Source organism: Anas platyrhynchos, chromosome 2 (genome assembly GCF_047663525.1).
Source record: "Anas platyrhynchos isolate ZD024472 breed Pekin duck chromosome 2, IASCAAS_PekinDuck_T2T, whole genome shotgun sequence".
NCBI lineage: Eukaryota > Metazoa > Chordata > Aves > Anseriformes > Anatidae > Anas > Anas platyrhynchos.
Window position 1 is genome coordinate 116,160,258 of NC_092588.1, and position 24,355 is coordinate 116,184,612.

At 44.2% G+C, this 24,355-nt stretch overlaps 1 long non-coding RNA gene across 3 annotated transcripts in view; it reads left to right on the forward strand.

Moving 5' to 3' along the window:
- LOC106016610 (uncharacterized) overlaps positions 1–20,818 on the forward strand; it is a 43,749-nt gene extending 22,931 nt beyond the window's left edge. For 2 of the 3 annotated variants that reach the window (XR_003495312.3, XR_005263801.2), the window contains exons 3-4: positions 12,931–13,076; positions 18,917–20,818. This is a non-coding gene — a long non-coding RNA (uncharacterized lncRNA). The remainder of the gene's footprint in view (positions 1–12,930; positions 13,077–18,916) is intronic. The other variant, XR_011806914.1, reaches the window with a different exon arrangement.
- Positions 20,819–24,355: the final 3,537 nt, after the last annotated feature.

Genomic DNA, 24,355 nt, shown 5'->3' on the forward strand with positions numbered 1-24,355 from the left:
TAGCAAGAGGCTCATCTATGGGTTCGTTGCGTGTAGGTTGCCATAAGTGTTGGAGCTGCTTTTTCTGTTTTGTTCTTCTCTCCGCTTGCTCAGCCTCAAATCCCTTTTTTCCAAATTTATACTTTAAAACAGATTTTCTTTTGTTAGCTGCATTAGAGATATTAATTATACTCATGGAAAGCCACAGTTAGGTGCATGTGTATCAAAAAAACACTACATTCTTTATCTGGAAGAAAATTGCAGATCATTTTCTTTAGTGATTTGAGTGGTTGGTTGCTGCTCAGTGGGAGAAGAAAGTAGAACTGTACTCCATACATTTTCTATGTTCTTTTTTTTGAGGAAAAGTGTCAGGTTTTCCACACATGTTCATCCTGGGTCTGCAGCCTTCCAGAAAGGTTGTTCCGTGCTGTTCTTTTGGACGATAGAAGTAAAGCCATAGGTTTGCAAAACTGTTAATTAAAATCTGCTCCAAAATACATTCTTCTTAATTAAACAGCTGAAACGATCAATAATTGTAGGTGTTTGCTGGTGAGAGCTGGAACTTCCTTTTCCTGTGTGCATGTATAAAAGCATGGCTCGCCTTTGATGTGCCAGAGCCTCGTGGTCGAGCCATCCCCCGTGGCCCCCATTCCTCTTACTCTGAGACTTTGCATCACCCTTCCTCCTGCTGCACAGCCCCGTTACTTCCTGCCGATGGTATGAATCATGCACGATGGGTGTCTGAAGCTGGAGAGCAATTTCGGAAATTAGGGAGCACAAAAGGTAATTATTGCCCTCGCCATGACCATACAAAGACTGCAGTCTGATGTCATGAGACCTAAAAGACCACGCCATCTGGCTAGCCTTATCCAGTAATAGATCTCGCTTAAAATGAGCTATTTTCAATGTTGGTCATGAAGAGTTGATAAGGTAATAAATATTATGACTGTGCTCCTGTTCGTGGCTCGGTGCTGCAGCCGGCTTAGCTGATGCTTCGTGTCTACACTACCAGTCTAAAAAATGGGCTCAAAAGGGATCTGGCCCCATAAACGTGTAGGTTTTCCATCCATCACACTGATGTTCTGCCACAGCTTGCAAAATGTCCCCCATAGTTAGGAAGACCTGAGTTTAAGCTCAAGTGGTATCCTACCGCCTCTTGTGAGGGGAGATGAGATATGGTGAGTTGTGAAGGGGCTTCTTGAGGAGCCCTAGTTTATATCTGCTTATGGTGTAGCTCAGAGGATACTTAAGCTTCTCTGCTTTCATAGAGGCACTACTACCATGTTCTTCTTAGCGCTTCTTTGGCACTTTGGCAGTTAAATGTGAGATTGGCCTTGGACACAAGACTTCTTAATCTATAAGACCATGACTGTTGGTCACAAGCTAGTACCTTAAATTTTTTTAAAAATACACTTGGAAACGTGAACAATAACTTATTTTAGAAAAGTACATTACTATTATCAATCATAATGCTGAAGACAGACTGCTGACAATTCTGATCCATGTCCAACAAATTAGTTAAAACAAGGAATAAGACTTGTACAAAGATGATCTCAGAATACTGCAAGGCCAAGATGTTTCCATCATGTCACGGAATGTAATTTATAATCCACTGCAGAATAAACTCCCGAGTTTACATTTTGTAATGGAGGCTGCCAGAAAAAGCTAGAAAGCTTCTAATGCAGTTCATGATTTGAAAGCATTCATAATTTGGGGTAAATGAAATATTGATGGAGGACTGCCTATGACTGAAGAGAATGCACCCAGAGTCCCTGACAAGGAGTAGGTTCGGTTTTAAAGGGAGCGAATTGGTTAGTTTTTTTATAGCTAGATAGCTACAAAGGCATTCTTCCTGAGACCAAAATTACCTTGGCATAAGATCAGTTCGTAAATGGCATTGTGCATCAGAACACAACCTCTAATTATTATCTGTATTGTAACTTCCAAGTAATCTCTTCTCCAGAGCCTTCATACTGTCTTACCTAATCAAGCAAGAGGTTTTCCTAATGTCTCAGCACGCTCATGTGTAAAAGGAAAGCTGTTCCAGGGCTTTGTGGCTCCTGAGCAGGTGGTTTTTCCTCTAGTGGTTGACCAGGGACGCTGAGCTGGTAAAATACTTGACCTTTCCTGCCTGGCAGACTCCAGCAATGCTTGTTCTGGTGCTGCAGTGTCAAACTTCTGGCTTCCTCTTGGAAATACAGTTAGCACTGGAAGAAGGTACCCACTGGAAAGCAGCGTGGGGGTTTGGGTATCTTCCTCTGCCACAGGTGCAGGGTGGCTGTGCTGGCTCTTCCTGGTCTGTCATGCTCTAAAGAAACTCAAGGAACAAGGGCTTCTTGAAATGGCAGTCCTTGGCTTGCCTGCTGAGGTTGCCAGAGGTGTAAGGTGCAAGGGGTACCCATCCCCTACAAGAGCAGCAATCATCCTGGTCCATAAAAGAAGTTGCTGCGCATTGATGGCTTCCAGTTTCTAGCAAAGTGCAAGAATTGCACCTTGCTAGGTAAAAGAAAAAGTGTGATGACAACTTAGCATCTTCTCTACCAGTTCTTAACACGATCTATGTGAAAAGCAGCAGCTATTTCTGTCCCTTCTGTCTTGTCCCAGTGTATCTATTATCTTGTACCATGCTATCTCCATGTCATAAAACATGCTCGTTGCTTGTATTTTGACCTGTAGATTCAGAATACAACTCTGTCTCATTTTAGGTTTATTGCTAATTCTTCTATTGAGCAAGACAAAATATGGTAAATGTTATCAATGAATAATTGCAGGAAAACTTAAAATACTTGCCTTTAGGACACTGTAGGGTCCCCTGTGAGATGCAGTAACTTCTTTAGATATAAAATGTAATTCAAATTATTGATGTTGGATAGAGTACATAGTGTGGGATTTGTGTCCTGCTTTCATCACATCCATAGCAGCTTCCATGTGAGGCCTGCAAAAGGAAGGTCTCTGAGGTTAAGCAAGGCACAGAGCAAGCGGTGTGTTTGGAGCACTGGTATAGATGCTGACACTTGGTGCTTTGGTTTGGCCACGTATTTTAGTCCTTGCAGTAGCAGTGGCCTTCCATAAACCAGAGATGAGAAAAGAATAAGATGTTGAAGTGATTGACCCTTGAGTAAAGAGATACAGCACACAAAGCTTGTGAACTGAGCCCATGCAAAATGTGAGCACACGACACCGCATGAAGGGATAAGTGTGTTTGCACTGGGGCAAGGGTTTGTTTTTTATACACTAATTGAGGAAATTGATCTTTCATAAAGTAGATTTGGAGTCTATCTGCCCTTGTTGAAATTGGTAGGGTATTTTTGGTTGCTTTTGGTTCTGACTGTGTCAGAAAAGATGATAAAAGACGTGGAAAGAAGTGCTTGAGCTTTTCAGAAAAGCCCTGAAATTATCATTTTACCCCTTCGGTGTGTTAAAACAGCAAATGGTAATTTCTGTGAATCATTAGCATCGTTCAGGAAATCCACAACAATGTGAAGATTAGTCAAGATTGATACCTGGCTCTTCTGTAATTTGTGTTAAGCTCCTAAACCTTTTAAACTGTACTAAATTTGGATTGAAATAGCCTTACGCTACTGTAAGACAGGATGGGTATTTGGAAATGTGGTTGTGCTTTACTTACACACCACTAACTGCGATCAGATTTGATGTTCCCTCTTAGAGCTGACCTCATCAATGTCACAAAGGTCAGAGCCAAGGCGTGTGGCCCCTGTGTTGCCTGGCCGTGACATTTCAGTGGCAAAAGAACTTCAGTGTTAAATGGAGGAGGAGGCGGAAGGGACTGCAGGCTCTGCTCTACAACCGGGAATCTTTATCTTATTAAAAATGTCTGGGCAGAAGCTTTGTTGTTCATCTTTCCGTATAAGTGGATATATTCTCATTGTCTGCTGTGAAGAGGGATATTTTTAACAGCTACAGAAAGGTCCTTGGGGTACACGTGTACAATAATAATTTTTGGCTTTTAAAGGAAATCATCTGTAAATCCCATTAGTTATCATTTTTCAATTTCCATGTTTCTAAGCATGATTTAACTTCAAGTGTTGCAGTTCTTAAATCTAATTAAGGAATCGCTTTTAGCTCCCATCTGAAAGTCAACCCATCGCAGATTGTTTGATTAAACTTTGGAGATCAACGAATTAAAGCCCGTGCCCGCTGTGGTATGAAGGAGCTGCAGGGATGCTCCTGAGCTGCAGTGCAGAGCTGAACGCGCCCGTCCTCTGCATGGGAGATGCAGACGTGGCCTTGCACCCGAGGGAGGTGAGAGGGGGGTGCTGGCAGAGGTGGCTCCCAGAATTTGGTCCTTTGCAGGTTTTGTGAGAGCCCCACATTGTCCCCCCTCTCTGGATGGGAAGCAGTTGTTGGAAGTACTGCTCAGGTCAAGGTGCTGGGGATGACGATTAGAGCAATCAGCAGCCCCTCTTGCAGCCTGTCTCAAGCTATAAATTCTGGTTGCTGTGAAAGAAGAGTAATGACCCGCCATCATCTCAAGCACTGCTACTTGTGCTCTGCTCCTTACGGCTCATCCTCACTCCAAACCTCTCTCGAGGAAAAAGCCAGGGTTCAGCTGGGGTCCTGCTGCTGTGGGGCCAGGACAGCAGCGTGTAGGACTGGCAGTGGACACCCCTTTCCTGGGAGATGCTCCCTGCCGAGGGCACAGGGCCATGAAAGCAGCCTTAGCTCTGCCCTGGGGTGGTCCCCACGGTCCCCATCTCCCGCAGAACAATGCGCTGGCCTCCCCCTCCCGCTGCGGTGGCGCTTTGTGCTCTGCAATATCCGATAGCAGAAGCCATGGAAACAACTGCCGACGGTGGCTTGCAGAAGGATTTGTTAATTAAAAGATTTTTAAATTATAATAAAGTCGCTATCTTAAATCCAGCAGGGATATTGCGAGCGGTATCCCGCTCCACCATCGCTCTCCAAAACCGAAATGCAGCTGGAGATGAAGTGCCCCTCTGCACCCAGCTCTCTTTTCCTGTTATATCCCTTATGATGGTGTGCTGAGATATTGGTATTAGCATCTCTGTAGCTGCAGAGGTGAGGGCTCAGCTCATCCCTGTGGCCACCCATAAGCTTTGCTATGTCTCCCAGCTCCTCATGGTGTGAGGCAGCATGGGGTTCGTCCCCATCCTTGCTGCAGTCGGGGTTTGGTGGTGGAGCCGTACCCAAGAGTGAAGCTGAAGTAAAAGGATGTGAGTGAGTGTGGGGGTCTCACAGGAAGCAGCAGACTGCCTGTGTGTTTGAGGGCTGGAGCTGTGCGATGTGTGAAACTGAGCATCGCTTCCTGCCTTTGCACGCAGGAATCACACAGTGCAAGGGGGTTGTGAACCTGAGAAATCAGCAGGCTCTGCTAAAAACAGCTCGAAATGTCGCTTAAGGAGCATCTAGAGCATCTTTTCTTACAGGAAAGCATCTATGTGGAACAATGTAAGGCAGGTGAAGCAGAAGCTGATGTAAGAATGCTCCTGGGGAAGAAGAGCTGGTGCAGGTCTGATGCTGGCCGCTGGCTGATAGTTTCCCTGGGGTAACTGTGGTGGTGTAAGTACCGGCACGGTGGTGTGGCTGCAGGAGCTGGCCCTGCTTGCTCCTGGCAGACCCCATGTGAACTCTGAGAAAGGGACATTTGGGGTTTGTGTGGACAAGCAGGCAGGTGTGCTATACCCCCACTGTGTCAGGGCTTCTTTATGAGCACGCTTTGGTGGTTCTCCCCTCCCATCAATGAATAAGCTGCAAGTAGCTTTTGCCAGTGTGCAGCAGCTCTGATGGCTGATACTCAGTGCGGAGAGATTCAAATGTGTGGTATGCAGAATAGGAAGAATTAATTTGTTGGTGTGTTCCTTCCTTTGGAAAAGGACAAACAACCTGGACATTGAAAAACCTTTTTCTTCTTGCACTCTTATATATGGGAAAAGAATTCAAAATAAAGACTGTATTTAAACTTTTCAGAGGAAAGTTTTAACTTATTGCAAGGTTGAAGCCTCTCAAATTCTTATCTGTTACTTTGTTCTCATTCTTATCTGAAATTAACTTTTTTCTAAATCAACCTTTTCTCCCAGAAAAAATAATTGATTCCAGCCAATAACAAATGCTCATCTTTATTTCATTGGCCTATATCTTGGGCGGCACAAGGGACAGTGAGTAATGGCTCAAAAATACCCTGCTGTATAATGTAAGTAAACCACCCCATGAATCCAGTTAAACTTTGTAACCTTCAGAAGTTAAAACCGAAGGGCTTAGACCCTGCCCGCAAGTAGAATTGAGCATGCTCCAATCTTTTTGCCTTGTCATTTTCACATTAATCTACCCTTAAATGCAGAAATCTGTATTGGCTATTTCTGTTCATTAGTGCCACCAACTAATTAACTTTACATTAAAATGAATGTATTAAAGGGAAGAAGTGTCCCAGTAACATACCTAGAGTTATAACAATGTTATGCTCCCCTTTGCTGGAAATGCAAACCAGACAGCTTGTAATTTACTTCCTAAGTGTCCTAACCTCCAGGAGGAATGAAATGAACTGTATGAAGGAAGGAAAAACAGAAGTTATATTGGTCTGTCTTGTTGAATAAAGCAATTGATAGAGTAATTCTTTGTGAACAGTAGAACTTATTTCATTGCAGAATGAAGCAATGTGCTCGGAAAATCACTGCTCTCTTTCTGGCAGGGTTGTTTCCACATCTAACACCTACCGCTGCCACTCACAAGGGTGCTTATGACAGTTGAAAGTTGCGTTAAAAGGAAGGAAAGCATTTCAAGCTGACTCATTCCAATAAGTGAACAATAAGCCCTGGATCCTCTGACAAGGGCATGTAGAAAGCGTGTGCTCACGTTTTTCCTTTGCTAGCGATGTGAAATAGGAGTAAAAGGGTTTTTTTCCCCTCGTTTCCCCCTGACCAGATACAGCAGGGCAGGACAACAGTAGAAGTGCCATAGCAATGCCCCATCTCATTTCAGACCTCTGCCTTCTGTAAGTGCTGGCAGCTTTTCTTCCTCATGATATGCTGCTCTAACCAAAATATTCCCAAAGTATTTAAAAACTGGGTTTGAATCAGGTGCAAGTCTATGTTGATTGACTGGACTTTATCAAACTAAACAAATTTCAGCTTATTTAAGATTTCAACTAATAAAATCCACTTTATCATAGTGTTTCACAACTAACCTGTGTGCAGGTATGAGAGCAGGCAACTGTTTTACTCCGGGTTCAGACCAGAACAAGGGTTTGCTTTCCACATTTACTGTGAAAGTCAGATGCAAGTCAGAAGGGGGAAAAAAAAAAAAGGACCATTTTTGCCAAGTGTTGAGGCTGGGTTTCAGGAAGAGCCACCCCTGCGAGCTGCACACAGCATCCGTCTCCAGCAGAGATCAAATCGTGCAGGGGTCTCGCTTTCTGGCTCCCGGGCAGTGCCGAGCTGTGGGGCAGGGAATGAGCTCTTTGTTGTGAGGCACAACGCATCCCACACAGGCTTCATGTCAGGCTTGAGGGCCAGGATTCGCATTTGGCTCCCAGCTGTGTGCTGGATGAACCTGCTGAGGGTCGAGCTGGAGGCTGATGATAAACAGAGGGTTAAAAACTCCCAGTTGTGTGTTGGGATCAAACGTATGGCAGTAACAGAAATAGGGTGAAATTGTAATAATGCATGGGTCTAGTTCAGGTGTGAGCCCACGAGTGGCTCATCGGTGCCTAACAAGTGGCTCCTAAACAGTGCCAGCCCTGAAGCAGATGCACTGGTGTAATGTCCTGCATGGCTGCACGTGGTGGTCTAGTTCACTAACTTGCTCTGTCTTTGTAGTTTGTTACCCTTTGCAGGATGATTTGTGTGGTTCACTGCCACTCTCACTGAAAAGGAAGGGCCTCAAGTAAATGGAGACACCAGCCTGAAGCAGATGGGATGCAGCTCCATGGGATAAGTGAGGATGGTATTTACCCAGGGCAATGTGCTGCCCAAGCAGGAGACAGCTCTAAGGCGTGTCTTCTGTAGCCTGAAAGTGGCACAAACTAGATGCAAGTCAACAGGGACTGTTGCAAGGAGTCATTGCACATAGGATGCATGAATTAGTCCTTTTGAGTTGGCTGATACCAATAAGGACTCGTGGAGAATATTTGTGTGCCTGCTTTGGCTCACAAGACTTGAAGAAAGATGCAAGGAGGTGGGAGAGGTTAACAACAGGCACGATGAGGAATTTAGAAAATAGGATGTAGGACAAGTTGAAACAATCCAAGCTGTCACCAGGTCTCTTTGCTGGGCTGTGTGACCTTGAAAGGTATGAAAGTCTGCTCAAGAGAAGGGAATAACCTGTAATCTGTCTGTTGTGAGCAGGATAAAGAGCAGTGCATCGCAGTATGGCAAATGTAGGTTAGGTTTGAAGGAAACACTTTGCAACAGAAAATAGAGAACCTCCTGTGGCAGCCTGGGCCATCCAGCACTGGGAAGTTCACAAATGATGGACAAGTGAAGGGGATGGAGGCTTCCCAGGGTCTCTGGGCTGTGTTGGTTTCTAATTCTTTGTTGTTTCATAGGAGAAAATTACTGCTGTGAGTGTGATTCTTCCTATATGCTAGGGGATGGAGGCGAGTGAAGTGGGGAGGTGGCTCTGCCGGCCCCTTCAACATATCAGGGCAATTGCAGATTACAGCATCAGCAGGTAGCACTGCTCCTCTTGAAGATATTTCCTTCCCTACCTGTTAATTTCTTACATTTTTAATCTCTTTTGATTGTGGGGTTTGTACTTTTGTCTAAGCAGTATTTTTCTATCTGATGTACACTGTATAGAAATATTATCAGCACATCTTCTAGCCTTAATTCTGCATTGCCTTGTTTTTTTTTGTCATGTGTCAGGTCACTAACATCACTTCAGTAGGGTTTTATAATTGCATTTAATATGTCACTTACTATGCACGCCTCATCTGATTTCTATGGCAATAATGAGATAATTCATCTGTGCTGGGTTGCACAGTCAGTTGTGTGTTGATAACGCATTTAATTTTACCGAGTTTCAAAATCTTGGCTGATTTTAGAGAAGGGTTCGAGCTGAGATAATTTAGTATTTTAAAATACTTATCAACTCCAAACCCTTAATGCTAGCTTTCTCTTTGTCTTTTCAGATAGGGCAACTCCATCCTGATCCATTGTCGCTGCTGTCTCCTGCAAAATTTTACGCGGAGATTTCATACAACTTCTGTCGTTTCATTGATAGAGGAGACAAAACGAGAAATTCTGTGCTAATGTTTATTAACTGCTTAGGGCTCACCTGGGGACAGGGTTGGAGGCAGGGGGGAGGCAGCCAGCTTTTCCACCATCACTGCTATCGCACAGGCCCTTCTGACTCCCAGCGATGAAAGCACAGCGAACAAATTGGTGGGGAGGTGGAATATTTTCCGTGATTTGACAGGAATTTCTGAAGCTGTGCTTTGTCATTTTAGCCTGAGCGAGAGGTACCGTTTTTAGGAATATTTTTAGGTTTTACCCACTTTTTGAAGTACTATATTTCGCTCCTGTACAACAGTTTGGTTGTGAAGTTAATTGCTCTTTTATTTTACGGTGACCTTGACTGTATTTCGTAGCTGAAGAAAAGCGACATTTAGGTTTTCTAATTTAAAAGCACAAAAGAGGTTGGAGGAGACAGTGTTAGTACCCAATTCGCATGCCAAGAAAAGGTGCTTATGTTAAATTATAGGCTGCTGAAGCTGGGACCGAAGATAACATTATTAGACTTTTGCAATAAATATGATTAATGGGACAACAGGGGTATAATTTGGGCCACCTCTTGTGTGTGCAACTTATTTATTTTCATGGGTAGGATTTTATCATTTAAATCACATATATGCATGCACGTATTTTCTAACCTCTCTCTCCCTCTCTTTGGAGGTTTAAAAGGTACCTTGTCTAAAAATGTGTTCTCCAAAGCCCACTCTGGCAGAATTTTTGGTAAAAGTGGAATTTCCCCTTCTGTATTGCCTTTTCCTCAGATTAAGATCCGCAAGGTTTGGGAGAATACAGGTTGTTCTCTGTCACAGAAAACCTGCCGGAGACGTGAGAAGAGTAGTCAGAGTGCTGCTGGGTTTTGAAAATGTGAAAGGGGAGGATGGAGCGAGTGCTCTGGCTCGTGCTGCACGCTTGGAGCGGCTGCCACGCAGGACTCTGTCTGAAAGCCTCGTCCAAACAAATCATTTAAATACAGAATTGTTGCTTTACCAAAGCTGCAGTTCCTGCAAGATCTTTCATGCCTGCGCTCGAGACGGATGGATTGTAGTGTGGAAAGCTACAATGCATCTTTCAGTAGCCACTTAACCTCTTTTTAGTGCAAAGGGAATCAAAACACAGGACAGCATTTGCTTGTGTTCAGCAGCAGCTTGTTTTTTGTCAAGTCTGGAAAGAAACTCGGAGTCCAGCAATAATGCTCGCCCCCCCCTTACCTCTCTGAATATAGATAGAAGCTGTATGAATTTCCAGCTGTTTTTAAGACTGAGATAAGGGAAAAATATCCTTTCACAAAACCAAGGGCTTCTTAACCTTTAAAAGCACGGACGTGGAAGACAGCGGTGGATGGTGGCATCGGCGTGATGGATTGGCACAATTCCCGTGCCTCCCATGGGGTCAGCGGAAGTGTGCGTTATTCTGACACGCCGCTTTTGAGGGGAAATAAAAGTCTTTTAGAGCCCTAAATCATCTTTTGCAAGCAAAGATCAGAAAAGGTTACTCCGGCAGCTGAGATGGACCTATCAGCTATTTTCCCCTCGAAGCACTGCCGTGCGCTTCTTCTCACCACCTCCTTGCCCTGACTTCAGTGCATGGCACAGACCGGTGCCTTCGTTGTGCTTGTGTATTTTTCCCAGCCTCCATCGTATCTGTGTGCTGAAATTCTGCGTGTCTGTCAACTCTCCCCTGGGAAACAGCTGATTTCTGTATTTTGGCAAACCGAAATGTAAGCTGAAAAGAGTGTTTCTCAAATACCAGGGTGGCCTGATAAGCCAAGAGTTCTTGACTGTGTGCTTGTGTCTCTCAGCAGGGTGTTAATCACCATCTTAGAAATGGAAAATCAGTTTAAAAGGCCAAAAGGAGAGATTTGGCCTTTCTGAAGTTTGAAATATTAACGTGCTTTCCTTAAGGGCCTGGAAAACCCTTAACTGTAAGCAAGATTTTGTGAGGAATATGAACATTAAACAAAGGCGCTGGGGGCGCTTTTCATCTTGGTGCAAAAAAAAAATACATTTTAAGCCTATGGATTCCAAATGCTTTCTGCTTATAACCCTACCTGCGGGTGGTAATTGAGCATGGTCCAAGAACTGCAGGAGGAGCAGCGGGACAGACATCCGTCCTGCTTGTGACCCCTCTCGTGGCTGCTGTCGCTGCTGCACGTGGGAGTTGGGGCTTAATGTGCGACCTATTCCTCATACTTTTAAAGCTTCTTGGGCCTTTGCTAACACAGCTTCACTTTGGAGCTGGGGCTGGTGTCCAATGCAGATTCACCACCAAGTTTTGTGTGCTCACCAAACACGTTGGTGCTGAGGTGGTGCAGTGGTTCTGCAGCTCCAAACATTGCTCTTCGCCCTTTTCCAGCCCTCTTTCTGTGGAGAATAAAATAGGAAGCACAGCTTCCTCAGTATGTCTTCATACCTCTGCCATCTAAGGATGGATAAAATATGTTTTGAAGACACGGGCTGTCCCCTCATGCAATTGTTTGGTTTCCCTCCTGTAAAACTTGGCTGCCTTCTCGGCTAAAATCCAGTGTCTGCTCTGGAATGGTGTTTGTAAAAACAGTTTTAATCCAGGCATGGTGTGTTAAACTGACACCAGCCCGGCAAAAGGTCTATTCCGAGTAGCGTGGCAGCTTGCGATGCTCTCTGCAGAAAGTGCTGTCTTGTAGATGCTTGCTTTTTAAGGGAACAATGCTGAATTTAAATAAGCAGCAGGAACAGCTCGGCTGTTTGATCCCTGCGCTGAAGTACATCCACATTTGAGGATCAAGACAACTCTGGAAATTCCTACATATTGAGCTGTTAAATGATGCAGAAACCTACAAAATGAATATACATACGGTGCAAAGGTGTTAGCCAAGTGCTGAAAGCAGAATAACTGCATCGGTCTGTGACAGAGCCTGGATGAATAAATTTGGCCCCTGGGAGTTTTCCTGGCTGGTGGGAGCCGCTTGCTCTGCCTGCTGCTGGCCCTTCTAGGTCCCGTGGAGCTTGTGCTCAGATGTTTGCACTATGGGTCTTTGCTCAGCCTAGATGGGTGCTCTGATTCACCTCTGGTGTTCGAAGGGGGAAACTCTTTGGAGAAACACCAGGGTGGGCTACATCCATTTCACTCTGCTGCCCAAGCAGCTTGTAGCTGATGGATGTGAGGCTTCATGGCAGTGGTGGACGGGTATGTATTTCTAGGGAAGTCACTGGATGGGGAAAATGTGAAAATGTAACACTGCCTTCAAAAGGATGTGAACCCCATGCTTTTTACTGTCACAAATGGGGTGCTTAAAAGGGAAACATGCTGGGGATTTCTCATTCCAGATATTAACATGGTCCTGTACCAGAAATGTAGCAAAAGGTTCCGATAACTCTACACAGAAAGCATCTTTAGCATCTATGTATTTGGGATTAGCCTTTTTTCTTTTTCTTCTTGAAAAGAAGCAAGTGAAATATTTTTATTAAACATCTTTACCATTTCCTCCTGTTAACTTATTAACTGATGAATGAGCAGATATTTGCATCTGGCTGGCCTGTAGATAGTTTTAAGTGTCATCACATCAAAAAAAATGTATCTGGGAACCACATTTAGCTCTTGAGTGGGTAGATATAGAAGAATGTAGGAATCTCCTTAAAACTGATAAATGATAAAATTAAGGAGAAACGGGAAGAAGTTAATTTTAATTCCTGGCAGGCTGAGGTAGAACTACTTTTATATATCTCGCTTTGCATGTGTTGAAGACGTGTATTTTTTCCTTATCTAGGATCGCTGTCAAATTACCAACTTGGGAAATGAGACGTGTGTTGAATTTTTACACCAGTGACAGCCCAAGGAAGGGATCGGTGTGGTTTTTGGTACCAGGTGACACGGCCGTACTGTGCTTTAGCAGCTGGCTTAGTGATCTCCAGGGTAAGAATTTCTTCCGCTTCATTGCCAGCATCCTCTTCCGAGGAAATCAGTGTGGACTTCTGCAAATAGCTTTGTCCTTTCTCAAATAGGCTGTGCTCTTAATAATCAGAATGAGTCGCAGGCATTCCATTAATTGTCCAGATAATTAGCTTTAGGCAATCTGGCGTTTCATCTTTGTCTCAGACTTAATCTCAGCTAGTTTTCGCTCAGTCACTGGCATGTGTAATTCCTCATCTATTTTGACATTTCTGTCGCATTAGCATTTATCATATTTCCATTCCTCTAGACCTGAGGAACCTTTAATCAATCGTACTGTTCTGTGACTTACTTATGCTACATAAAACGCATATCATTGTAACTTTTTACATCCACTGACTTGATCAATGTGCGTTTTATTTTGCTAAAGTTCACTTGCAGCCTTAGCTGACTTTGTTTTTCTTGTAGCGCCTTCGTTTCGTGTAGGTTGTTAAAATCTTCAGTGAGAGTTCTCCTTCCCTGGGCACGTTTGTGGTATTTTAACCCTAACTTTGCATTTATTAATCCCCAGAACAATGCCAGATGGTGAAACCCAGGAATATGCGATATGGATGCATGTGTGCACCCATGTGCACACATTTTATCTCTGTGCATGGCCGCACAGGCTGAGTTAGTGTGATGGGAGGTTTTATTAGGTAATAAAGCTGTGTTTCAAGCTATGCAGGTCACCTCAAGTGAGGACCAAAAAAAGGGGTTGTTCAGCTCTGTGCTGTATATTGCTTCGAGAAAAGCTTTTTAGAAAGCTCTGCTGTCGCTGGCGGGGAGTACTTACATTACTTTTCTCCAGAAGTTGGACACCTTCTGCTAAGTTCAGACAAAAAAGAGAAACCGTTACCCTGTGTTCATTTGGAAAACTGTGAACCTCCCAGTTAGTTATATTGGTCCCAAAGTGCTAGTCTGAAACACTGCATGGGCATCAGGGGCTAGGCCTTAAATCTGTCACTGCTTCCCTAGGTATTGCATGCTTTGTGTCTGAGGCTAGTAACGAGGTGGAGAGATTTGGCAGTAAAAGGATGGAAGCATCTTTCTGCTAAGTAGACTTTTAATTAGGTTTGAAATTGCTGAGAAATTCAGAACAGTAGAGCAAGGTGGACAGGAGGAGCTACATGTGCAGAGGAAAAAGAAGTGTGGTACCTTACTGAAAATGAGGGAAAGTTTTATAAAAGGTGTGTGCATTAGTATTCATTGTAGGAAAAAAAAATAGCTCAGTTGCTCTATGCTCTATTGATTTTTCTATCCTTGGTTTGTTTTTAAAAGGAGAAACACTGCTGTTTCTTCCCATAAGACCAGATCTTTCCCACTGCCTTGTCATAGAATCACAGAATCATTAAGGTTGGAAAAGACCTTCAAGATCATCTGATCCAGCTGTACCCCTACCATTTATATTACCTGCTAAACCATGTCCCTAAGTACCATGTCCCATGTACCAAGTCCATCCTTTCCTTAAACACCCCCAGGGACGGTGACTCCACCTTCCTGGGTAACCCATTCCAATGCCTGACTGCTCTTTCTGAGAAGAAATGTCTCCTGATTTCTAATCTGAACTTCCCCTGGCACAACTTGAGGCCAGTCCCTCTGATCCTATTGCTAGTTATCTGCGAGAAGAGACCGACCCCCAGCTCCCCACACCTTCCATTCAGGTAGCTGTAGTGAGTGCTAAGGTCTTCCTGAGCCTCCTCTTCTCCAGACTAAACAACCCCAGTTCCCTCAGCCACTCCTCACAGGACTTGTGCTCCAGGCCCTTCACCAGCTTCGTAGCCCTTCTCTGGACATGCTCCAGGGCCTCGATGTCCTTCTTATAGTGAGGGGCCCAAAGCTGAACACAGCACTCAAGGTGCGGCCTCACCAGAGCAGAGTACAGGGACACGATCACCTCCCTGCTCCTGCTGGCTGCACTATTCCTGATACAAGCCAGGATGCCGTTGCCCTTCTTGGCCACCTGGGCACACTGCTGGATTGTGTTCAGGCGAGCATCAGCCAGCACCCACAAATCTCTTCCTCTGCACAGCTTTTGAGCCACCCTGCCCCAAGTCTGTAGCACTGCATGGGGTTGTTAAGGCCAGAGTGCAGGACCTGGCACTTGGCCGTGTTGAATCTCATCCCATTGGCCTCTACCCATCGACCCAACCTGTCCAGGTCCCTCTGCAGGGCCTTCCTACACTCTGGCAGGTCGATACTTCTCCCCAGCTTGGTGTCGTCTGCAGACTTACTGAGCGTGCACTCAATTCCATCGTCCAAATCATCAGTAAAGATACTAAAAAGGATGGGCCCAAATAAAACTGGTGACCAATTGCCAGCTGGATTTCACTCCATTCACCACCACTCTCTGGGCCCAGCCATCCAGCCAGTTGTTAACCCAGCACAGAGTGTGCCTGTCCAAGCCATGGGCTGCCAACTTCTCCAGGAGAATACTGTGGGAGACCATGTCAAAGGCTTTGCTGAAGTCTAGGTAGACTGTCAACAGGCTGTCCCTCATCCACCAGGTGGGTCACCCAGTCATAGAAGGAGATGAGGTTGGTCAGGCAGCACTTGCCTTTCATGAACCCATGCTTGGCTGTCTTGCACATGTTATGTGATTGCACTCAAGATCTGTCCCATTGTTTAAGGATGGAGGCAGTGGAGCAGAGGAAACTTTATCACAACACAAGTGCCTTGGAAGCTGTGCTAGGACAGTGACCTTCCCTCAGCCGGAGGGAACTGATCTATGTGTGACAATCAGTGGGGAAAGCACCAGCAGCATGGCAAGCAGAGGACCACTTCCATGAGGCCCACCTTCTCTGCTCACACTGGCACCACTGTGGGCCGAAGCTGCACCAGGGCTCATGCAACCAAATGGCTGCCAGTATTAAAGATGCTGTGTTTCTGCACAGGGGACCTGTATTGTGCTGCTTCTGTTTTGACAGGAAAGTCCAAGGGGGCTTCAGAGCTTCTGTGTGGTGCTGCTGTGAAATATGTAGCCGAGGTTCAGCCGTGAATGGGCTCACATCAAAAGGTGCCTGCTGCTCAGGAAGGGTGTCACATACAGACATGGATTCAGGGGATAATAATATATAGAGCACTGGTTTTGCATGTAATAAATAATGCAAAAATAAGTGCCTGACTTTCTCCACGTGAGTAATCCTTCCTAAGCACATCATGGATTTGGAACCCATCAAATTCATGACTTCATTGATATCAAGTTGCTGTGTAAGCCATCTCAACAGTTTTAAGTGCAGCTATACCATTTTAAAGATCCTCATCCCCTTTGGGCTGATGTTGCAGCAGCTATTTTTTTTTTCCAGGGACGTAGCATAATAGATGCAATTTTCTTGTTTAGGGTTCAGTTTCTGAAACATAGTAGTGTTTGTAGCTTTTGGTAGAGTTAAATGGGACTCGCACTATAATCTGTTCCTTCTTGTGTATGATTTCTTCTTCAAATATACTGTCACTTCATGGCAAGATATGTTATTTTCTATAGTCTTTTAGAGTTTGGTACAAACTGTTCAGAAGTTCCAGGCTCAAAGATTTTACTGTAACTCATCCAATCTCTTTCATAACAACATAAACTTTTCACCCACTGGCTTACATGGGGCTTTGTTTGGTCTAACAGGAAAAAAAATCAAGGCCATGTTCACTTTTCTTCTGGTAGAAGGATTTACTACTTGTACTGGACTTGGTAGAGTAGTAGGTAGGTTTCCCTCCCTGAAAGATTTTAAAAGCAGAAGGGACTACTAAATTATTTAGTCAGCATAACACAAGCTATAAAATGTGATTTTCAGCTAGGTATCTTCTGCAGTGAGTCCCCCATCTGTAATATTGAGTGTGCCATACTGCAGATGTTGAGGATGCTGTTGGAGCAGCATGGTGATGAAGGTGAGGAGCAGACTGGAGCCAGCTTTGGCAGAGCTGAGGTAGGGAGGGGTAGGAGGAGGCTCGGAGCAGCACCTTTTCGGCCCTTTTGGGTTGAAAAAATATATTCCTTTTTGGCCTGTTCTGGAGCAGCTCGTTTTCTTGGTTCATTTACCGAAGGAACAGAGACAGCGTTGGTTGCTTGTCTGTTCCTGTGGTGTATACGTACCATTTGTTTCTAATAAGGATGACTTGAAGTCGTATGAATTCTTGTGCTTGCAGATGACTCTTTCTCAGCCTCCCCACGCACTTTGCAGCTGTGGGAGGAAGTATTTGAACACAAATATGATTCTGGATTTATGGAGGCTGCTCGTGTGAGTAGAGTTACTTATTTGCATTACTATTTGCCGGCGTAAGCTCATGCGCTGTGACTTTCCCTCCGTGGATTTGCTCCTGCCTTGCACAGCTTTCATCAGGGCAGCAAACCTTCACTCCCGTGAGCTTGCAGGGAGGCATACAAGCATACAGCAGGTTTGGCTTCAAGCTGCAGCTTCAGCAAGGCTTTTACGCTTCTGCTTTTTGACATCTGGACCGAGACCTTTACTGATTCATTGCAGGTCTTCCTGGAGTACGAGGTGAGCTGCTGCGTCTCTGCCACATGTGTGAGTGCTAGATAGGCATTCAGACAAGATTACCTGAAAAATGGGCTAGGGAAACTTTAAAGCCGATGGAGCTAATCAGCATCCTGCATGCCCGGTCTATCGGGCACATCAGATTCACCAGCAGGACAGAAATCTGGCGTGCGGGAAATTAGGGTCAGGAGTGACGGGTGGGGAGGAGAGGGAGACGCTTAAGAACCATCCAGCAAGAAAATGGAAGGAGTCAGAAATGCATTTGCTGATGCTGCCTGTCAAAAATCAGAAGCTGATGTATGCTTATGAAAGGAGCTGGGTTTTCTTGTTTGTTTGTTTTTGTTTTTTTGTTGTTTTTTTTTACTTGAATGTCTCCTAGGTTGTTGTTCTGCAGTGGCTGTACAGTGTAGCACAGTGAGGTCCTCTGATTCTTTGGTTGTCTTTGTGGTTCTCTCCTAAATTATACCAATAAATCTAATAAATTAAAGTAATAAGATTTAATGCTTCTTTGGGGGTATGACAGCAAAAATTTTCCTTTAATCAAGAAGTTATATCTTCCTGAAATTTCATTTATAGGCTGTTTCCTAAAATTGGGAACTTAGACTATTTCCTGTCAGTCTTAGTCTGCACTATTTCTCTTACATTATTTAAGGGTATTAAAATTGCATGGCACATACACTGTACCAAGTTTGATGAAAGAAAAGATTGGTCCTGACTTTACATGGAATTACACACTAGCCATTATTTATTGTTGCACTTTATTTCATTTGGGAAACAGGATTAACTCAGATGAGTACTCTCCGACGGACATTTCTCAGTAATATCCCCTATGCTATTTAACATATTTTGTAGATCTGCACATTCTGTTTCCAAAGAGCTCATTTTCCATTTGAATTGAGATGTACAAAGTCACCTTTTTAAATTACACAAATTTATCATGATAAAATAGAGCATTTTTTTTAAATCATCATGTGTATTTCTGTCTCCAGTCAGGCTGGAGGGAGTTGAATAAAAATTTCAAGACAAATCCTTTCTTCCTCTCCTCTCTCTGTAAGTCTCCTCTGCAATATATTTGTTTCAAAGCAAAAAATCAAATCCTTAAAACTGTAAAAGAATGTTGCATCAGGAAGTTGCAACCTTGTTAAAGTACTGTAAAGTGAAGTATGAGTCTTGAGCAAGTTGCCGTCATATTTGGGACCTTCCTTTGACTGGAGAGTCTAGTAGGGTAGTAAATAGTAAAGCAATTCCTCTGGTAATTTGACATGTAGTAGCCTGGCTTAATAGCAAAGTATATTGTTGGGAGAACGTATATATTGATCACAGAAAGCATAATTCTTTCTGCAGGAGCTGGCAGTGGTGGGGACTGGGACTGAAGACCCATGAGTCGTGGCTGGGTTCCGCCTCTGTGCATCACGGTTACAGCAGCGGCATTTGCATGGACGGGTGAACGCCATTTGATTCAGCTTGTGCTTTCTCTCTCTTGCATCAGCAAGGCTCCTGCGCTGGTTGAGATCTTCTAAATTCAGCACTTGAAGGAAAAAAAAAAAAAAAAATAGGCCATTTGAGGAACTGTGCGCAGGAGGGCTGTAGTTCTGTTGCTTAGCAGAAAGGCACCATGCGAGGCTGTAGTTGCCCAGATCTCTCTTCCAGGTTTGCCACGGTACTGTTTCTCAAGGTGTCTTTTCTTTTGAACCTGTGACGAGGAGTGGGATTGTTCCCTTAGCAGCCCTCGTGTGTCCAAAGCCCGGCTGGTCATCCCCATCTCTCACACCTTCTGGTGAGTGCTCGACCTGAGGGCTGATCTCCTGGCCACGGTGTCATCAGGAGGCTGAAGCCCTGGTGTCAGAAATGGTCTCTTTTGTACTAAGACAGCCCCAGATGAGAAAATTTTAGCCAAAGCAAGGAGTGACCTTGTCATTTATGCTGGGTGCAGTAATTTTGCACATTTTCATAAATGTTGCTAACGCGCTATTGCTGCCGTATGAGCCGGTCCTTGCTTCGCTGTAGCACAGCACTGAGCTGTTAATTATAGGAGTCAGAGGAGAGGTACAGCTGCAAATCTGCCCCGTCAGGATTTATCAGGCTCCATTTTGTAATCAATGCTTTATTTATTAAACCATCAGAAAATCATGCATGCACTCTGGCCACGACAGCACGCAGCTCTGCTGGGGTATTTTGTCTGAATCGATGGAAGCAATCATCTGCTTTACATCAGCTATCGAACCCGCACGGGTCCTCCAGTGATGAACGGCTTTATCGTCTGCGTGGAATCGACTGCTGCCGATGCCTGGAGCTGGAAGGGTGGTGTTAAAAACACTGAATTTCTTAATAACTTGCATTTTCGTGCCTTTTTTTTTTTTTTCTGTATCTTGCTCTGGCTTCCGTGAAGCAAACCAGAATCTTAACTCTGCACGGCTGAATCCCCTGCAATTAGGGAGAGGCTCGTGAAATGGGTTGAGAGGAAAGATGCTGGGAAGCACAACGGAGGGTGGCTGCAGCACTGCGACCAAAGCCTGCTGGTCTCATTGACCCGGCCAGAGGGTTGATTCTAGGGTCAGCAGATGACAAAATTTCAAAGCACAGTAGCAGCATCCTTTTATTTTTCAACCTGCTTTGTGTTTCCTGCATGCCTGTGGTGGTTGATTAATTTTGGGAGATGGCAGGGGTTTGCCTTATGTTCATTTCCGAGCACAGGTTTTAATGGGGGTAGCACGTCCCTCTGAAACACAGGGTGTTGGGGTGGGTGTTTTGTGTTCTCCTAGCTTTCATTTTTTCTCTTACCAGAGCTCTGATAAAGAACCAGAGCTGCTACAACTCCTGTTACCCACCGAAGGCAGCCCCTGTAACATAAGAGACTGCTTGCCTGAGGACATTTTAGTTGGAAACTCACTCCAAGGACCACCATCCTTTCCCTGTGTAATCATCATTGTTGTTACAACAGCAGAGGCTCTATTTCGCCAGGCAGTGTAATAGTGACTAACTTTGGGTGGCACAAGGCTTGAAAGATGCTCTGCTCGTGGTGCTCGCCCTGTTGTCAGCAATGTGCCTGTGGATGCTATGAGGGAGGAACCTGGCTTGCTGTAAATCGTTTGTCCGGGGATTAATTTCAGCCCCGACGTGTTTTTGACAGCTCGTTCACCCTAACGTGGGCTGCTGTACTGACACCGTACCATTTGCCTGTTGTGTGAGGTCTGTTATTGACATAATGGGGCTTTATGGGATTAAAGGGCTTACTGCCAGCGCTAATTATTCAAAAGAATATATAGGCTTTTATAAGCCTCCAAAACTAGCCTTTATTACATCTGCATTAATACATTTCAGCTCTTTGCCAGCAGTAATTCAGGCACACTGTTCCTTGCTTATGACCAGTGCTTACGGGAACTTAGAGGATTGGCAGGGAGATGGGCACGCAAGCTAGCACTGCTTGTTGCAGTATCAAGAAGCAGCTCCTGCAGAGTGCTGTTATCGGGGGCTAGTGTGTATTTCATGCCATGCTGGCACAAGACACACACTCTAAATGTCCCCTTGTAATGCCTTGGTATCCAGTAGTGTAATACTCAAGGAAAGACTTGTCAATGTATTATAAAAATACTGCTTTAAGTATTTACAACCCGTGTTTACTAATACTAATTAATTTCTCAGAATGATCCCTGCAGCACAAGAGACGAGGGTACCCAAACCATGCAGCAGGATAAATGTCTGCCTGTCCCCTGGGGCGGCTGTTACAAACCAGGTGTTCACCACTCAAGGTGTTCGTTTTGGCCGGTTTTGTGCTGAATTATAGTGAGACTCTGCAAGATCAAGAGTTAACTAGCTGGTGATTAATCCGACGATATCCTTCACGTATGTGGATCTACACTTAATGTTTTCCCCTCCATTACGGTTAGTAATAGAAGCTCAGTGAATGTAAGAGTTGTGTAAAGCTGCAGACGTTATCTTCTTTCCATCAACCCATTTTCTGTATAAAAGAGGTCAAATCACATTAGGTTTTTACCATTGAGATCCCAGGGCTTCAAAGAGAGCCCTGTGAGTCTGTTCAATGGAAAATGAAACTAAAGTAACGTGTACTTATATCAGTGCACTAAGACCTGCACTGATTTCTTCTTTTTCTTGCATTAGTTTAGAAGAGAGAAGTTAAATATCTGATGATAAAAGTGGATGGTAAAAGATCATGAATGGAAAATGATTACTCTTTCAAACGTCTTGTTGGACAGCCAGTTACACAAAAGGGAAAGATTGTTACCTCAGAGTTACCATCTTGCTCCTCGCTTGGGTGTTAAATGCATTCAAATTTATACTAGCCAGTTCTTTGGTGTGCAATTTGTGTGCATGTTGATAGGGTTTCAAAAAGTGCTTTTTTTTTTTTTTTTTTAACCCTCTGGGGACTCTTGATGTGCAAGCCAAGTGCTCCTACACGCATGATAGAGCAATTTCTTCGCTCTGGAAAGTGCTGCTAGATAGAAATAATAGCAGAGCAAACATTGACTTCCTCAGAATTGTTACTTGTTCAAATAAGGATACCATAACAAAACCATACACTGGGTCAAAAGTGCTCTGCTCTGCGCTGATGAGAGCTCAGTAATTTTGGTAGCGTTCCAAGAGGAGGATGGAGTTGATAGAAAGTTGGTGCACAGTACAGAGAATAAGCTTATATCCGATCCTGAAAGTCACTTAGTTTAAGTTTTAAATCTATTACTAAATATTTTCCTAATGCTTTAGGACTTGTTTCCTGGAATAGATTGGCAGGGTTTTGTTTTGGTCAAAGGACTCGTACTGATTTGTCCTCTTGGAAAATCTGAAGTTTGGTTGAGGGTTGGTTTTTGGTGTTTGCTTTTTTTTTTTTTTTTTTTTTGGAAACGTAGCATTTTTTCACTGGAATTATTTAATGCGGTGCCAGTGACACCTGGAGAGCAAAGGCATGTGTGTATATTCATTTACAAGAGGAAGAGCAGATTACTCTTCCGCGTTCACTGTACACTATTACATGGCAATCTGTCAAAAAACTTGAACCCGAGTTAAGCGTGTGCATATATATGCAGAGCCGATTTCAAGAACAGTTCCGCAGCACACACAGATTTCGAGGGGATTAATAATCTATGAATAAAACATACCCAAGCTACGTAGCAGCACTTTGGGTTTTGACATGGCGACTAGCGTGTGAAATGCAGGGGCTGTGTCCGCCCGGAAAAATGACTTGGGGCAGGTCTCCTGCTCCTGCACGGCAGCACGAGGCCGCTTCCCTCTGCAGAGGGGATGCTGTTACAAACCCAGGGAACATCCAGTTCAATCTGCATAGCATGCTGCGGTGTCTGCCTATTACCATGGCGTGTAAGTAACAATTTCATACTAGCATTTTAAACTATTACTCCCTCCTTAAACCGTATGCTAATTTTCTTAAAGAGAAGTCTAATTGCTCTCTTTATATGCAGCTCCGAGTCAAAAGCTTAATTTCTCCCTCCAGTTGGATAATTAAATCATGCAACGTTCATCTCTTGTGACTCCTCCTGTCCCAGAAATCTTACATTTTTACTCTAGCTGTCTTCCACAGCGCACAGCCACTGACAAAGCCTTCACCTTTAATTTACTTGTGCCACTAAGACAGCAGTTTGTTTCAGTTCAGAAGTAAGGATTCATTTTCCTTTCCTTGAGTTTCACCACGTATTTCCTTCCCTCGAAAAGAAACCCTGTCTTTCCCACAAGTACATTCTCCAGGCATTGTAAAACAAAGGATTTTTTTATTTTTTTTTTTCCCTGTGACCTGATTTTGCAAACCTGCAAGTGCTCCTGTTTAAATCAGCAGCCTGGCTCGCATGGGGTAATAGTTTTGGGAATGGATTAACTTGAAAATCAAAGAAGGCGATTTGAATGCCTTTGTGGCACGGTGCGAGGCATACTGTTTGTGGGCAGCTAGAGCTAGCGCTGCAAGAGCAAAGCTGCCGCACAGAAACATGTGGTCTCCTTGCTTCATTTATTTTCTTCTTCTTCAAAAAAAAGTGCTTTTGAGAACTATGGGTGCTCAGCAGTGGATCAAGGAGACCTAAGCATGAGCAGCCCTACTAAAGCTGGGGGGGGGCCATACGTATGCCAAAAGTGAAGACCACCTTAGTCAGCCTTGCTCAGAAATTTGGAAGGATTGAGCCCAATGAGAAGGGTGAACATCTCTGAAGGACTTTTCCCCTGGTGTGCTTGTGGAGTTTTAAGAGAGAACGGTTAGTTCATTTGTGAAGTGGTGATTCTGGTGTTGAAACGTTGGTTCTGATGTTATTTCTTGGGCACAGCAGTGCCTGTCACCGTAGTCATGTTAACCGTGGCTGTTATGCTCTGGATAGTTTGCTATCCAGATTGATAGATTGCTGTGTTAGGACAAGGCTTTGGTGAAGCAAGAGAAGCTGCAAAAAAGCGCGTGAAGGGCTAGCTTTGTGCTCTGCTTTGTGTTAGGCTGCTGACTTGCTTCTGAGTTTTCACAGTCTAACATGTCCACTGGTAATGCTGACTTTTCATTACGGGAGCTGCAGGTCAGCATCTCGGCATTTCCCCATTGATTTTTAAATGCCCATATTTTCCAGTGCCTTTCGTTCGTACCACTGCTCAGCATCAGTACTTGAAATGACTACACCAGTTAAAGAGGTGCTCAGATGCTGCTCCCCCTCCTTCTCCATCTTCCCCAGTACTTCTTCCAGTTCTTAACATTTAAAATTGGGTACAAAGCATTTTTTATTTTAAATTTGTACCCGATGGCATTTGTAGCGTTGACTTTTGCAGATAAAGCCCTGGCTGCTTTGG